Source organism: Pteropus alecto, unplaced genomic scaffold (assembly GCF_000325575.1).
Source record: "Pteropus alecto unplaced genomic scaffold, ASM32557v1 scaffold164, whole genome shotgun sequence".
Classification (NCBI taxonomy): Eukaryota; Metazoa; Chordata; class Mammalia; order Chiroptera; family Pteropodidae; genus Pteropus; species Pteropus alecto.
The window spans coordinates 15,696,277-15,712,723 of NW_006439568.1; the positions used below are offsets into that span (position 1 = coordinate 15,696,277).

A 16,447-nucleotide genomic window follows, 5' to 3' on the forward strand; every position below is an offset into this window, starting at 1 on the left:
GGTAGTATTGGAGCTATCTGATGAGAAAACACTTTCAGAATGTCAAAGTATTAACTTCTTGGTTTACATCACTGTATTACATGGATACAAACTACTGTTGTTTCAGTTGATGAAGTCTAGAGAGCCCTTAGCCCCAAAGTGCCAGGTGGGACTGAAGAACGAAGTTCCCTACCAGTCAAACAGAAGTTCTCACAATAACAGGACTACTGTCAAATGACACTGAGTTCTTTGCAAATATGGTGAGTAAAGAAATCCTAAAAAATACCCCTATGGCAGTGTATTTACAATTTGTCCTGACATAAGCTTTTTTGGAATCTTCCTCTAAGATTAAGTCTACACCCATAATTATGTCATCATGTATGCAGAAATGTCATTTTTGCTCAGTTAATGTAACTTGTTTACAAGCCTGGAAGAGCAATAGCTAATGGTGATGTCCAGTGCCATCTGCCACTTAGACACAAAACCTGTTGTAGTGTTCCCACTAGAGCTGTGATCTTGGTTCACCTATGTCCTAAATTAGGTGTGTAGAGAAAAAATTACATGCCCCTAGGAATGTGTTTTATAGCAAACAGAATATTGTTCCAGAAACTAGTCATCAGGTTATCTTGGCCATTGTACATGAGCACATCTGGGAATTATTCTCAGGAAAACGTTGGGTAGAAGCTCTTACTAGTGGTTTGGACTTTGTTTGACTACTGCAAAGACTAGGGAAAAAAATAAGCACATATCAGACTCCAGTTTGTAATCTACCAAAATTAATCCCATGATATATGATGGTGAGACCTTGATCGAGAATTCTCATCGATTTTGTAAGATTATATTAATAGGTTACAGTAGGTTCCCTCACAAATGGCAACAAAATGTTCTCAATTCTACTATTGCTTTATTCATAACTCTGGGTCAGATATTTGCAATACAACTTCTGCTGTGTGTGTGAATTTTTTTTTTTGGTTTGTTTGGTTGTTTTTTTGTTTGTTTGTTTGTTTGTTTTTTGGTTAAATTTAAGATTCTCTAAGAACTTTGCAAATAATTAAGTAGTTAAAAGCAGGGATTTTGAAACCAGACAGACCTAAGTTTGAATTCTTTAAGCTGAATTAGCTGGATGACCTTCATGAATTCAATGTAAACCTGTTTTCTCATATTTTAAAAGGAACGAAAGCACAACTCAGTTTTGTAAAATTAAATATGATAATTTATATAAATCATCTAGTGCTGTGGTTCCCAAGTTGTCTGCACATTGGATTCTCCTGGGGGCTTCAAAATGAGCTACTGGTCCCTGTGTCCTATCTGAAGAGATTGTGATTTAAATGGTCAGGGGTTTGGCCTGAGCTTTGAAATTATTTTAAAGGTCTCTCGCTGATATTATTATCAGACAAGTTAGGGAACCACTGAGCATAACAATATTGGCATAATGTTTTTAAACCCTAAGTGTTTTATAAACATTATCTAACAATATTTCTAATAATCCTAAGAGGCAGACACCATGTTACTCCCAATTTCCAATGCTAAACTGGGGTTTAGAGAGATTTGATAACGTAATCAAGACCAGATAACTAGTACAAAGCAGAATCAATATTTAAAACTAGTTTGCCTGAATTCAAAGTCTAAGCCCTCAATTATAATGCTATCCAGCCCCAGCCAAGTTTCCTTACCATAAATTTACTAACCCAGTTGAGGTATAGCTTATGACAGTCTCAGTTTGGGGGAAGAAAGAAAGAAAAGGAAAGAAAGGAAAGAAAGGAAAGAAAAGAAAAGAAAAGAAAAGAAAAGAAAAGAAAAGAAAAGAAAAGAAAAGAAAAGAAAGAAAGAAAGAAAGAGAAAGAAAGAAAGAAAGAAAGAAAGAAAGAAAGAAAGAAAGAAAGAAAGAAAAACTAAACGAAAAACCCTTCAGAGTTATAATAGTAAATACTCAGTAAAATCATAAAAACAGCTACTTTATTATATCTCGCAATGGTCTGAGCAAATGGTCAGACTGAAAAGATGGTAAAGATGACTGAAGGAAATTGAATAATAAGATTGGATATGTTTTTCATCAATAAACATATTATGCCATGTTAGACAATAATTCTTAAAAACCTGCTGAATTTTTAATAGAAATTTTCACGAAAACTCACTCCAGCTTCCTTCTACATGCATCAAGGGTTCAAAAAACAAAGATGTCTTATGGAAGCTATACTCAGCACTTACTTTTCACTTATCTATACCACAATAGTTAGTATTTGTAAAGAACTGGACTAATGCAGATTTCAGCCACAACAATTAAAACATGGTCTATGTTTAACAAAGTCCAAAGTACAAGTAGAGTGAAAAAGTATCACCATATTGATTGTGAGCATCTCTCTCACAGAACCTTCTTGAATTGAATTTTTTATTCCATCTTCTAAGGACAGACTAGAATAGCTAAGAGACATTATTGAAAAACAGCTACTCTCTGCCATGACACCTGGGTTGTCTGGGTAACTAGCTGAAGAATAAGAACAAAGTTAGAGAACAAATACTATCTGATTTCAAAACTTATTATAAAGTATAGTAATTAAGATAGTGCAGTTCTGGCATAAAGACAAATAGATAAATGAGACAGAATAGAGAGCACAGAAATAGACCCACACATGTATAGACAACTTATTTTTGACATACATGTAAAGGCAATTCAAAAACAATCTTCTGAATAAATGATGCTGGAACATTTAAATATCTATATTCCAAAAAAAAAAAAAAAAAGATTCAATCCATACCTCCTACCATATGCAAAAAAAAACCAGCTCAAAATGGATCATAGATTTAAAGTAAATTCTAAAACTATGGAACTTCTAAAAAACAACATAGGAGAAAATCTGTGAGACCTTGGGTTTAGATAAATACTTATTAACACAACACCAAAGGCATAAGAGAAAAAACAATAAATAGGACTTCACCAAAATTTAAAAGTTCTGTTCTTCAAAAGATACTATTAAGAGGATGAAAAGACAATCTACAGACTAGGAGAAAATATTTGCAAATCATAGATTTGATATGACTTGTATCCAGAATATATGATGAATTCTCAAAACTCAGTAATAAGAAAACAACTCATTTTTTTAAAAGGAGCAAATGATGATACATAGGTAAAAAATAAGCATGTGAAAAGATGTTCAATGTCATTAGTCATTAAGTAAATGCAAATTACAATCACAATGAGATACCATTACACACCTAATAGAATGGCTAAAATTAAAATAACTGACCAGATCAAGTATTGGTGAGAATGTGTAACAACTGAAATTTTTATCCACTGTTAGTGGAAATTTAAGTGGTTCAGCCTCTCTGGAAAAATGTTGAACACCTTCTTAAAGAGTTAAACACACACCTAGTTAAACACACATCCAGTCATGCCACTCCTAGGTATTTACCCAAGAGAAATGAAAACATATGTCCTTAACAAAGATTTGCATACCAATATTCATAGCAATTTTATTTTTTTAATTTATTATTTTTTTAAACACAGCACCTGGTCTTCCTAGGTGGTCTCCCATCCAAGAACTAACAAGGCCCGATCCTGCTTAGCTTCTAAGATCAGACGAGATTGAGCACATTCAGAGTGGCATGGCCATAACCCCAAACAGAAAACAACCCAAATGCCCTTCAACAGTGGCATGGATAAACAAATCATGGTATATCCATACTTCAGAAATAAATATTAATGAATTTATTAGCTATAGGGACGAATCTCAGAATAATTATGCTTTGTGAAAGAAGACAACAGCAAAAAGAATATATGTTATATGATTCCATTTATTTTATATAAAATTCTAGAAAATGCAAGCTAATATATGGTGACAAATCAGATCAGTGGTTGTTTGGGCTGTTAGGTGAGGTAGGAAGGATTACTGAAAAGGCATAAGAAAAGTTTTGAGGGTGATAGGCATGTTTATTATTTTGTATGTGTCAAAATATATGTTTTAATGTACATTAAATATGTGCTGTTTGTTTTATGTCAATTATATCTCAATAAAACAGTTGAAAATAATTTTTTAAAGCTCTTCTTATTTGAAGACTTCAGTAGCTAAATAAAAAAGCACTGCGTATGGTGGTGATGTTTATATTTTATGTATTTTGATTATATGCTGCAGTGATTTCTGCTAGGGTTAGAATTCTCTTTTTGTTTTTAGAAAAAAAAAGATGACCTTGTTAAAAGCCTGTTTTATTGCTTAAAGATAGCACAAATATCTTAATCAATTACCTGGGAAAACATAAAAACTCATTCTATCTCAAAAAGAAATTAGGAGTATCATGGATTAGAGAAGGTTGCATAAAATTTTACATTGCCAATTGTTTGAAATTCAGTAATTGGCAAGTATATTCAATAGTCTGCAGATTTATCTCAGGTATCCTGACCCATTTGTTAAAACAGGAAATTATGAGAGAGCACCACTTGTGAGAATATACATACATTCTCATGACTAAAAGTCTATCTGCCACACTTAGGTATATTTAATACATGAGCGTCAATTTGCTGAAGCTTTTGTTTGTGTTTTTCTCCTTTCTTCTCCAAAAGTAAATGACACAGCAGATTCTTTAAAGACAAAGTTACATTTCAAAACGCTGGTCTGTGTTCATGTTCTGTGCTTACAGTTATTTATTGCTTTATAAAGGTTATAGGTAGGTAAATATGGCTAAAGTTTGATAAAATAAAACATTTTACAGAACATCCTATTGGTTTAATATGGTAAAACTTCTAGAATTTAAAATTATTTTAAAGAATGAATATCTTAGAATTGTTAGAACTGAAATATTCATGACATGACCAGATAGATAGGAACTGATGGTTTTTAGATGGTACAGAGAAGATTCCATAACTTGCTTTTGTAATTTATTTTATAGTAAATATAAATACTTTCACCTTAAAGTAAGGACTAAAACTAGAATAAATTCTTGCTTATTCCGAATTTTGATGAGTGAGATATTTATATTTAACTTAGTATTCAGGTTAATGAGTGTTACCATATTTAGTATACCTGGATTTCTAATTTTTCAAAGAAATAAAGTATTATGAAAGACACTAAAATGAAGCCCTGGAATATCTAAAACAATCTTGAAAAAGAAGAATAAAGTGTAAGGAATCACTCTTCTCTATGTTAGGGCCCATTATGTAGCTGTAATAATCAAAACAGCATGGAATTGATGGAGGAAAAGATTAATAGATCAATGGAAAAGAACAGAGAACCCAGATGCAGGCCTACACTCTATCAATGTCAATATCCTGGTTGTTATATCATACTGTAGTTTTGCAGAATGTTACCATTGACGGGAACTGAGAAAGGATACAAGGGATTTCTCTATATTATTTCTTACACGTGCATGTCAATTATCTCAAAATAGAAAGTTTAATTTAAAATGACCCTAAAAGAATAGCAAATGAAATATAATTTTTCTTGTACGTTTTTAAATGAAATATAAAATTTTACAATTTGGGGCGGTTTTCATTCTAAAGAAGAATTATCACATAAAAGAGTGTAAAAGAAAACAACTCATTATTTGAAATTTCTAGTTAAGCAGATTTTCAATGAACAGGCATTGACTTTACAAAAGAATTTCAGTCATAAGACCTCAGTTCTGGAAATTAACCAGTAACCTTTTCCAGGAGTCAGGAAGGTGAGACTTCACAACTTGTCAACCTGGAAAGCTGCTGGTGCCCCCATATATAACCTGTGTCTAGGTCATCTGACTGATTCTCATGGAATGCAGTAAGAAAAGGATCTTCATCAGCAAAATACTTACATTTTGCCTGTAAGTATCTATTTAATAGTCTTGAATTATATAAGCAAGATTGTAAAGAATACACAAAATTAGAATACAACTTTAAAATACGTACATGAGATTATTTTTGCACATTATATTTGCAAGTAATCCAACCTGGGATGTTATAGTGGATGTTATATTTGTGAAAGTTTCTTTTGTTTCGTTTTGTTTTCCCTAAAGTATGGTCCCTTTCCCTAAAGTATGGTATGTTTTAGAAGAGACTAACATTATAATAGTGAGCTGGTAAAAATGCAATTCATTTTGAATTAGATAAAAAAGTTTTCAACCATAATTCATAAATGTTTAGAGTTTTAAAAGTATATAGATTATAGGAAATGTTTAAAAAATGCTTTATCAAACAAAGTTGTAAAAGTAAAATAAAAAAATCATCATCATCTGTGAGATAAGAGAAAACATATATTGGTTTCTGCTCCCAGTTCCTGGCACAGAGTTTCTGAAACCCTTGCAATTTCTTAAGTGATAAAAACACTAGGAACATCTCTTGTTTCATTATTTGCCTTTGACCCAGTCCCTGACGTAGGGCTCCTAAAAACCTGTATTATTTCCTAAGTGGTAAGAGCACTAGAAGCATCTTGTTCTACTGTGATGACTCTGGGTGGGCTCTGGGATGGCTCCTGGATGGGGCTGGTCACCAGAAAGACCAAGTCACGATTAGAAGCTTGGAATTTTCAGCCCCACTCCCATCCTCATGAGAGAGAAGAGGAAAATGGAAATAGAGTTAGTAATTGATCATGCCTATATCAGGAGGCCTCCGTAAAACCCCAATAGAATGGGTTTCAGAGAGCTTCCAGGCTGGTGAATCTATCACTCAGGGAGGGTGACACACCCTAACTCCACAGGGAAAGGAGCTCCTATGCTCAGGACTCTCCCAGACCAACGTATCTCTTCATCTGGCCATTTATCTGTGTCCTTTATCATATTCTTCAACACTGGTAAACATAAGTGTTTCCTTGAGTTCCGTGAGCCCTTCTAGCAAATTAATTGAACCTGAGGAGGAGGGAGTCATGGGAACCTCTGATATGTGACAAAGTCAGATGAAAGTTGTAGGTAGCCTGGGGACCTATTACTTGAGACTGGCATGTGAAGTGGGGTGAGAACAGTCTAATAGGACTGAGCCCTTAAGCTCTGGGATCTAACACTATCTCCAGGTAGATAGTGATAGTATTGAGTTAAATTATAGGATATCTAACTGGTGTCCCAGAGTATTGCTTGGTAAACCCTCACACAATTGGTGACCAGTAGTGCCCGAAGTGAAGTGTCTGCCTGAGTAGTAGAGGAGACACACAGGGAGGAAACACAATAGGGAAGAATTGTTTTCCCTGCATAAGAAGGAAAAAAACTGAGTTTCCCCAGTATATCCTTTTTTTCTCCCACTTCATCCCACTGGAACCATCTGATTCATGCTCTCACCTCACATGACTTGCCTGAACAACTTAAGTAGAAAAGCGATTCTTTGCTTGTTTCCCACTTCCCACCCCTAGTCCATCTTCCAAACTGTCCCCAGAATGATCTTTTTAGTAAGCAATCTGTCCACCCCCTCTCTGTGTGAAATCCAACCATTACCTCTGATTGCCTAATAGATAGTCTGAATTTTGCTGGCCATTGAAAGCTATCTAAAACCTATGCCCAACCTACCTGTCACTCCTAAATACATATCCCACACTCTATATAGGCCATACTTCTCCACCTTCTCAGAACACACCACACTTGTTCTTCTGTGAGTCTTTCCATCTAGAATGCCCATCTTGGTCTTTGCCTGGTTAATGATCTCACTTCCTCTCTGAAGCTGTCCTCAATATCCTGAGACAGTTCATCACTCCTTCTTTTTGCTCTCACGGGATTTTATATGGAATAATAGTTACTATTTACTGAGCGCTTACTAGGTACCAGGCACTGTGCCTAACTAAGCATTTTACAGACGTGATCTCATTTAATCTTCCCAGCAGCCCTATGAGGTAATGTGGCACTTTTCACAGTGTCTTCTCATTCATTGTTTTCGTGTCTATATCCTCATTAGAAAAGACCAGTCTTATTCATTTTATCTGAACCACCTTTTCATATAATGTCTGATCAAATTAGGTGCTCAATAAATGTTTGTTGAGTGAGTGAATGATAGAATAAAGTGAAATGAATAAATACAATAGGGTACCTTAAAAATTAACTCGTTAGAGAGGACTGGCTTTACCATACACTGTATATGAACAGAACATTGGGAAAATGCTTCCTATTTCAAATTTCTCTCTCCCCAACCCTGGCATGCCGCCTGAAATCTCCATTGTTCTCAAGGATGCCCTGTCTTTATTTTTTGTTCTTAACTGCCATCAACCTAGATTAGACCCTATCTTGCCTCTTATTTGATCCACTCATCTACTTTCAGATCTTCTCTTTAATTATTACTAGACACTTTGAAAAAGATCAATTTTCCTAAAATATTAGTCTGATTATATATTTCCCTTACTCAAAAGCCTTATATTTTCTAAAAGAAACCTTTCTCCTCAGCCTGACTTTCAAAAATCTCCACAATGTGTTCTCAACTTTATCTCCCATTATATTTTAAACCTTATGGTCCAATCAATCTGAAATAGTTGCCATTCTCACTTCCAAGCCTTTGTTCACTGATATCCCTCTGCCTGTCTGGGTTGGCCCTTTTCCTTATATTGTCTATAAAAATTCTATCCATCCCATGATGTTTTCCTAGAACACAGCGGTCAGAAATGACCTCTCATTTTTTACATATGCTTATTTCACTGACAGAAAGGTAATGAGAGAAATTTTAATGTTAGACTTATCTCCTATTTCCAAAAGGTAGCTCTTTGAGGGATCAAATTGACCTTTTCAATTACCTGTTCACCTCATAAATGATCCCTTTTGAAAATAAGTGACCCCTTCCCCACATACGGGTGAGTCTTCTGCAGCTGTGCTTCTGCCATACCAGCCTGCTTCTTGGAACGCAGGTCAGTAGATCAGGATTGGGCACCTGAACACACTGGGCCAGTAGATTCTCTCTCCAGAGACTTATGTACTTAAACAAAAAAGCCTCTTAGTCTGGATCTGTCCCCTATGTGGAGGAGCTGGGAACTGGAGAACTGTGAGGCAGCCGTGGGGCCACCAGTAGCGATGTGCCTGTGAGGTTCTGTCCCTCCAGAGGGATCCCTATAAGCTTCAGGTGTAGGGTACAAATATATGTATGTAGTGACCTTGGGTAACCATAGTATTTTCCTTCATAGCCAGGGAGGTATAGAAAGCTGGGCTTCAGAAAGAGCAGAAGGAATCATACATCTGGGAGGAAAAAAGAATAAACCAAAATCTGCAGAGAAGCAGCAGTTTAATAGAGATTGTTAGAGGGCGTCACTGCCTGGTCCCTTGTCAGCTTTCCTGATACTAGATTTAAGCTCTATAAAGGTACCATTGCCTATGGCTTTCTCGAGAAAATTCAGTATTCTTTCAATAAACTCAAGAGCAAAATGAGTTGTGTTTTAGTTATCTAATCCCACAAAAACCAGAGTAACTTTTTAGAATAACTTGCAATGTCAGGCACCTGGTAGATATATGTTGAACGTAGGCTGGACTGCTGATTCTTAATCTTGGCAACACATTAGAAACATCTGGATGTTTTTAAACCTACCAATGCCTGCATCCAACCGCAGACCAATTAAATTCAAACTGGCTTAGATAGGAGGGGACATGTATTTGGTATATTTTAAAGCTTCCTCTAAATAAGATTAGGATTTATGATCACTAGGTTAGATATTATGAAATGTAAACACTAGGAGAGAGCAGGTAGCATATTAAAGTATTTTTATTTGTCATCTATATTGAATCATTTATCAGATTACACAGTCTGGGAAAAGATTTAGAAAGTAGAGTAGGGTAAGAGTAGCATTAGGAGAAGTATAGAAAAGTATGTTAAAACAGGAAAGACATGCATTAAGTTTTGTACATATTTTTTTGAACAGAAAATTAATAGAGCGCTGGGAGTAGTTGCCTAAGCCAGTAGCTGATAAAGCAGAAGAAAATGGGTTATGACAGTCATTTTCATTTAAAAAATATGGAATTCTTTTAAAGGACATTTTATAAAAATACTATTTTGCTAAAATTTTAGTTTGAAAATCAAGCTAAAACAATATAAAATCTAAATGAGATGAGCATAATCTCTAGATCAGCATAATTAAGCAAGTGATCATAACTTACTGTCCAATTGGTTCTATATTTATAACTTAATTATCCAATTAGGTCTATATTTATAACTTAATTATCAATAATATAATTATCAGAAGGCAGTATAAACATCTAAAAATACCGATATATATATATACATATATATATCTAAAAATACACACACATACACACACACACATATATTTTTAAGGCTCTATTCCTGATTTCTCTACATCATTCCCTTAAATCAAATATGACTTCATTTTCCTTAAAATGTCATTGGCACTGTATCTCCTCTTAATCCATTTGTCTGGTATCGTGGCTATTTTAGTGCTTGTCTGTTGCTTTCTACTTAATTAGAAGCTTCTTGAGAGAAGCAATCATGATATTCATCTTTGCATCCCTTGCAAGGAATCTTCTTCAATTAGAGCATTTTAGTTTTATTTGTTGTGTTAAGCTGTATCATTTAGGAATAAATTCTACTGCGAACAATGACACATAACAATGGCTTAAACCATGGGTTTATTTTTCTCATATAGCAAAAATCCAGATACAGGCAATCCAAGGTTGGCACAGCTTCTCAAGGAAAGCATCAATGACACACATTCTCCCCATCTCTCTGCTTCTGCTGTTCTTACTGTTAATCCTGATTATTGACTTCCCTCTCCCCCGAAAAAGGTTTTGCTAAATGTATGCCACCTAAAGAATTATTATTCTGCAATTTTTAAGTTTCCCTAAATGACCAATTTTAGTTCCCTAGGTATGATAGTCACATTTCAGGAAAAAAAATTGTATCTCCATTTCAACCAGCTAATGTTCTACAAAAGTGTTATTACTTCTCCATATCTGTGACTTGTATATTATGAGTAAATTCTGAATAAGTCATAGCTATTATTAAGTTTATTTTTATGTAAATTCAACAAGACAGTAGATATAAATCTTTGAAACAATAAATCATGTTAAAAACAGAAATCAATTGATATTTATCATGTTCAAACACATTTGGGCCTGGATTTCTAGGACTCATAGTTTTTTATAACTATATCATTATCCTTGTACATATATATTTAACACATAGGTATTTAAGCCACTCACGTATCTGCTGTCGAATACGGTTGTTTTATACCATTTTAAAGATTTATTTAGCAATATACGTGCTACTACCACAAACTCTGTTAGAATGATTTCTATGAAAATTCTACTTCATAAGCTATCATTTTAAATAGAGAGAGGTACAGTAAAAAAGATATTTTAGCATACATTTTCTAATAACCCTATGTAGTTTTTCTAAGTCAATTTAAATTTGCCTGGGGTATGTAGTTTATCGGTTATTGTTCAGTTGTCATGGAAACAGACGCAATAATCACATACACATTCTGCAGCTGCGTGGACAAGCCATCTCCTCTGAGATTTTAACTTGCAAATAAAGCAGTGCATGAGTAAGAGGCAAGCATTCTTCTCCAGGAGACTGCGTAAACGGTACCTCTAAGATACCAGTCTCAGGTGATAGCCAAAGCAAGACTTCCAAATGCAACTCTTTCTCCGGGTTTCTCATGGAACAGCTGAGACATCTTTACCCAAATCATAATGATACTTCCACTTCTGCTTTTAGAATCTGGGGCATAGGTAAAGAAAGCACAATGGAAAACTGTACACTAAGTACCTGGTTCTCATCCATTTCTTAAGACTTCCGGTGTTTCTGAAGTGGAAATTATGAAAACACAGTTCAGCTGTTCTGAAAATAAAACTTAGATGACATTGAAAAATAAAGTTGTGGAAGTCATTGCAAAAGAAAGGTAGGAATCAAAGAAATTTCTCTAACAAAAATTCCTAGTCTTTCATGATGCCCTCGAAACTGAGATTGTGCATTCATTTGGGCCACTTCTGAACAAGTGAATGTTTTATATGTAGTTGACTCAGTCAAAGGAAAGAGTTTTAATTTTTTGTTATAGAAAATTTCAAATATACATAAAAATAGAAAATACAATGAATCTTTATGTACCCACCTCCCAGATTAAGCTACTATAAATATTTTGATACTTGTTTTATCTGTAAACACAAACTTCTGTGGCCAAATTATATTAATCGTGTCATTTCACTCATACATTTCTACTATATCTCCAATTGATAAGGATTTTAAAAAATGTAATAATTATGCTGTCATCTATACCTAAAAAAGTAGCATTTAATTCCTTAATATCAGAAATATTCTATTTTTTAATTAACAGTATAAAAATTGGTATTAACAGTTGTTATACATTATCTAAAAGGCTTGTAAATAAATCACTTTTGTGATTTATTTTTCTCATGAAGAAGAAAATACTTTAAAAATTGTTTTTTATCCTGTCTTAAATTTTTCTCATCCTCTTTCTGGAGGAGGCATCAACTTTTAGTTCCTATCATTTTATAATAGTGTAGGTAGGGAATATCCATTGAAGAAGTTAATTTTAATTAATTGAAATAACTAACATGGGGGAAACACTGATTCAGTCTTGAATTCCTCTTCAGTTGGCTCAGAGATAAGTGCTAAGAGGTTATCATTCCCCACATACCCATCATTGCTTAAAACTAATAACTTTATGAAACCTATATTTCATTAAAATCTATTAAGTTATTTCTCCATGAAAACCTTTCTCTTAAAATGACTCATGCTCTATTCGTTGAGTGCCCATCTGTTGTTGCCTTTCTCTTTAACTTCTATGAGATTCTCCCACCCCAGCTTTATTGAAGTATAACAGACAATTAGTTGCTCATATTTACCGTGTACAATTCAATGAGTTTTTTTCATTTATAGCTGGCATATAATAATATATTAGTTTCAATTGTACATCATAGTGATTAGAGATCCATATAACTCATGAAGTGGTCACCCCACTAAATTTAGTCCCCTTGTCTCCCGTACATATTTTTTACAACATTGCTGACTATTTTCCTTCTGCTTCACTTTATATCTCCACGACTATTTTGTATCCATCCATTTGTACTTCTTAGTCTCTTTGCCCTTTTTCACCATCCTGTCTAGCAGCCCTCAAAATATTCTCGGTATCTATGAGTTTGTTTCCATTTTTGTTGTTGTTCTTTATTTTGTTCTTTTGTTCCACATGTACGTGAAATGTGCTGTTTGTCACGTCGACTACTTTCTCTTTATCTGACTTATTTCATTCAGCGCAATAACCTCTAGGTCCATCAAGGCATCATCTTTTTCCAGCCCCTTCTTTTTAGTCAGTGTTTGTCTTTTAATCTGAAGTGAGTCTCTTATAGGCAGCATATGTGAAGGTCTTGTTTTCTTATCCTTTCAGCCACTCTATCTTTTGGTTGGGGCACTTAATTCTTTTCCATTTGAGGTACTTGTTGATAGGAATGTAGTTATTACCATTCTTTATTCCTGTTTTCGATACATGTTCTTTCTTCTTAAAGAAGTCCCTCCAACATTTCCTGTGATACTGGCTTGGTGTTAGATAAATCTTTTAGGTTATTTTTGTCTGAGAAGCTCTTTATCTGTCCTTCAACTCTAAATGATAACTTTGCTGGATAAAGTATTCTTGGTTGTAGATCCTGGGTTTTTATCACATCAACTACTTTGTGCCAAGCCCTCTGACCTGCACAGTTTCTTTTGAGTAATTGTCTGCCAGTCTTATGGGAGGTCCTTTGTAGGTAATGAATTGCTTTTCTCTTGCTGCTTTTAAGATTCTCTCTTTGTATTTAACCTTTGGCATTTTAATTATGATGTGTCTTGGTGTGGGCCTCTCTGAGCTTCCTAGGGTTGTATGTCTATTTCCTTCGCCAGGCCAGGGAAGTTTTCCATCATTATTTCTTCAAATACATATTCAACTTCTTGTACTCTCTTCAGGTATCCATATGACATGGATGTTATTACTCTTAATTTTGTCCCATAGGCTCCTTAAATTATTATTATGTTTTTGGTTACTTTTTTCTTGCCATTCTGGTTGGGTATCCTTGGCTTCTCCATGCTCTATATCAGTGTTTCGATCCTCTTCCTGCACTCTGTTGATTCCCTCCAATACACTCTTCATCTCAGATAATGAATTCTTCATTTCCGACTGGTTCTCTTTTATAATTTCCATTTCCATTTTTATGTTTTTTATCTCTTTCTTAAAGTTCTCACTGAGTTCATCTACACTTCCCTTAATTTCATTGAGCATCTTTATAACCAGTATTTTGAACTCTGCATCTGGTAAATTGCTTGACTCCATTTTTCCTGGAGCTCTGTTCTGTCCTTTCATATGGGACCTGCTTCTTTGTCTCCCCATTTTGGCTGCCTTTCTGTGTCTGTTTCTATGTATTAAGCAAAGCTCCTAAGTCTCCTGGTCTTATTAGCATGGCTTTGTGTAGTAGGTGTCCAGTAGCACAGTCCTGAGAGGGGTTCAGCTGCAGGCCATGTTTAGCCCCAGCCTGTGTCCCTCTAGGCCACCTGTTAAGATTCAGCAAGCAATCCAAGAGGCCATGCCAGAAACCGAGGCCAGCTGCCACCAGTGTGGATCTTGGAGCTTGCTCAGCAAGTTGCACAGGACTTGCAGAGGACACAACTGGTTGTGGCTTGGGAAGGGCCCTGAGTTGGAGGAGGTGGAGCTTCAGGGAATCCTCTAGGTGGAGCGACCTCTGTTATCCAGTTTGATGATGTCTCAGCTATGGTGGCACTGCTTCCGCACGCTGGAGAGAGGGGGCAGGGGGACTCAACAGAGGAACAATGGATATGCCAGCACTTCTACCAAGTAGAAAGCCTCACCTCTGGCCCTTGCTCCGACAACTCAGTGTCCCCCTCTAAGTCCCTGGTGACCCCTGAGCAGCCGACTTGGCGTTGTTGCTCAGTGCGAGCAGATTCATCACTGTGTAAGTCTGGTTATGGATACGGCCCCCTTAAGAGGAACATCTGCAGCTGCTGGCTGCCACAGCTGTCCCCTCTGTCTCACTGGGGACTGGGCAACCTCGCATCTTTGCTCCCTCCTACCTGCAACCGTCACGGAGTGATTTCTAATTTGTCTCCCTAGTTGTAGGGCTTCTGTTCCTCTAGACCCCAGGCGACTCTGCTTGCTGTTTCCTCTGTTTCCGTCTCAAATTTGGTGTGGTCACAAGAGGGGATGAGCGAAGCTTCTATCATCTATGCCATTTTGCCTGCTTCTCTATGAGATTCTTTTTGATGTTTATAATCGTTTCTCTCTGTTCTTGTCTTGTCCGCCTCTTTCTCTGTCTCTGTATCTTTTTTCTCTTTTCCTCTTTTTCTTTTCCTCTATTTTCATTTTTTGTTTCCTCTCTAATCTCTGCCTCTCCTTCCTCATTGTTCAATTTAATAACAAAAGTCAATATTCTCTATTCTTAATTGTAAAAATATGTGAGAAAAACATTTGGGTTTCTTTAAAAGAAAAGAAAATGGCTTTTCACTTGAATTTTTTACTTCCTTCAAAGTAGCAGCTCTCTTAGCATTTTTGTTTAGAAGATATCTTTAGTCATTCTAATAGGCAGCTATCTATTGCATGTTCACTAAAGATGATTTCTGAAGAATTCTAAGCAGTTTTATACCTAGGAATTTTACTTATTCTTATGGCATATATGCTAATAAGATAAGAGAAACTACTATGTTCTGATTTTTAGAATGGGTCATGCAGTTTAAAGAATTTCAAGTCAATAGCTATGCTACCCTGAACAAACCTGATCCCATCTGATCTCGGAAGCTAAGCAGGGTCGGTCCTGGTTAGTACTTGGATGGGAGACCATCTAGGAAGACCAAGTGCTGTAGGCATAAAAAATAAAAAAATAAGGGATTGTAAGCTGACAAGGTCCTTGCAATCTGTGAGGTCAACTAAGGGTTCCCTTACCTAAAAAATAAAAAAAACACAAAAAAAGAATTTCAAAACATCAGTCAGCAGATGACTGCAGATCCCTTGCTGGTGCTGTGTTTTACTTAATAAATCTATAATTATTCCAATTGATTTCTGGGGGGCCTAGTTACAGTCTCAAATCTGGAAGACATCTTAGAGACTTTTGTAGCCTAAAAGTTCTTCATTTTATCGCTTGAGAAAATGAGGCCAAGAGAGGCCATGTGACTTCCAAGGATTACCTCCTAAATTAGAAATGAAATTAGAACTAGAACTAGAACCCCAGTTTAATGACTACCAGTCCAGCACTTTCTCTACAATTTTTGAAAATAAAGGATGATTACATGTTACATGGTGAGAGGACAGTGCCCACTCACATCAGTATGACATACACTGTGAATTGTTTTTTCTGGATGCCTAATCCTCCCACACTCTGACCCAGCGAATCTAGAATGTTGGGACACATTAGAAGAGCTGGCTAGAGCAAGAGGTATGGTAGAACAAGGTTTAATCTGCTTTCATTAGCATCATGATGGAATGCAGCTAGTGGTAACTTACTAAGAATAAGTCAGAACACTTTCTCAGGGGAATTTCAAAATGGGAGACTCCTCCCTATTGAAGCAGGAAATATTGGAATAATTTTATAAAACAGCATT

At 35.6% G+C, this 16,447-nt stretch overlaps 2 pseudogenes; one reads left to right on the plus strand and one right to left on the minus strand.

Moving 5' to 3' along the window:
• Positions 1 to 3,475: 3,475 nt before the first annotated feature.
• Positions 3,476 to 3,594, minus strand: LOC112483702 (annotated as a pseudogene).
• Positions 3,595 to 15,596: 12,002 nt separating this feature from the next.
• On the plus strand, positions 15,597 to 15,715 carry LOC112483595 (annotated as a pseudogene).
• Positions 15,716 to 16,447: the final 732 nt, after the last annotated feature.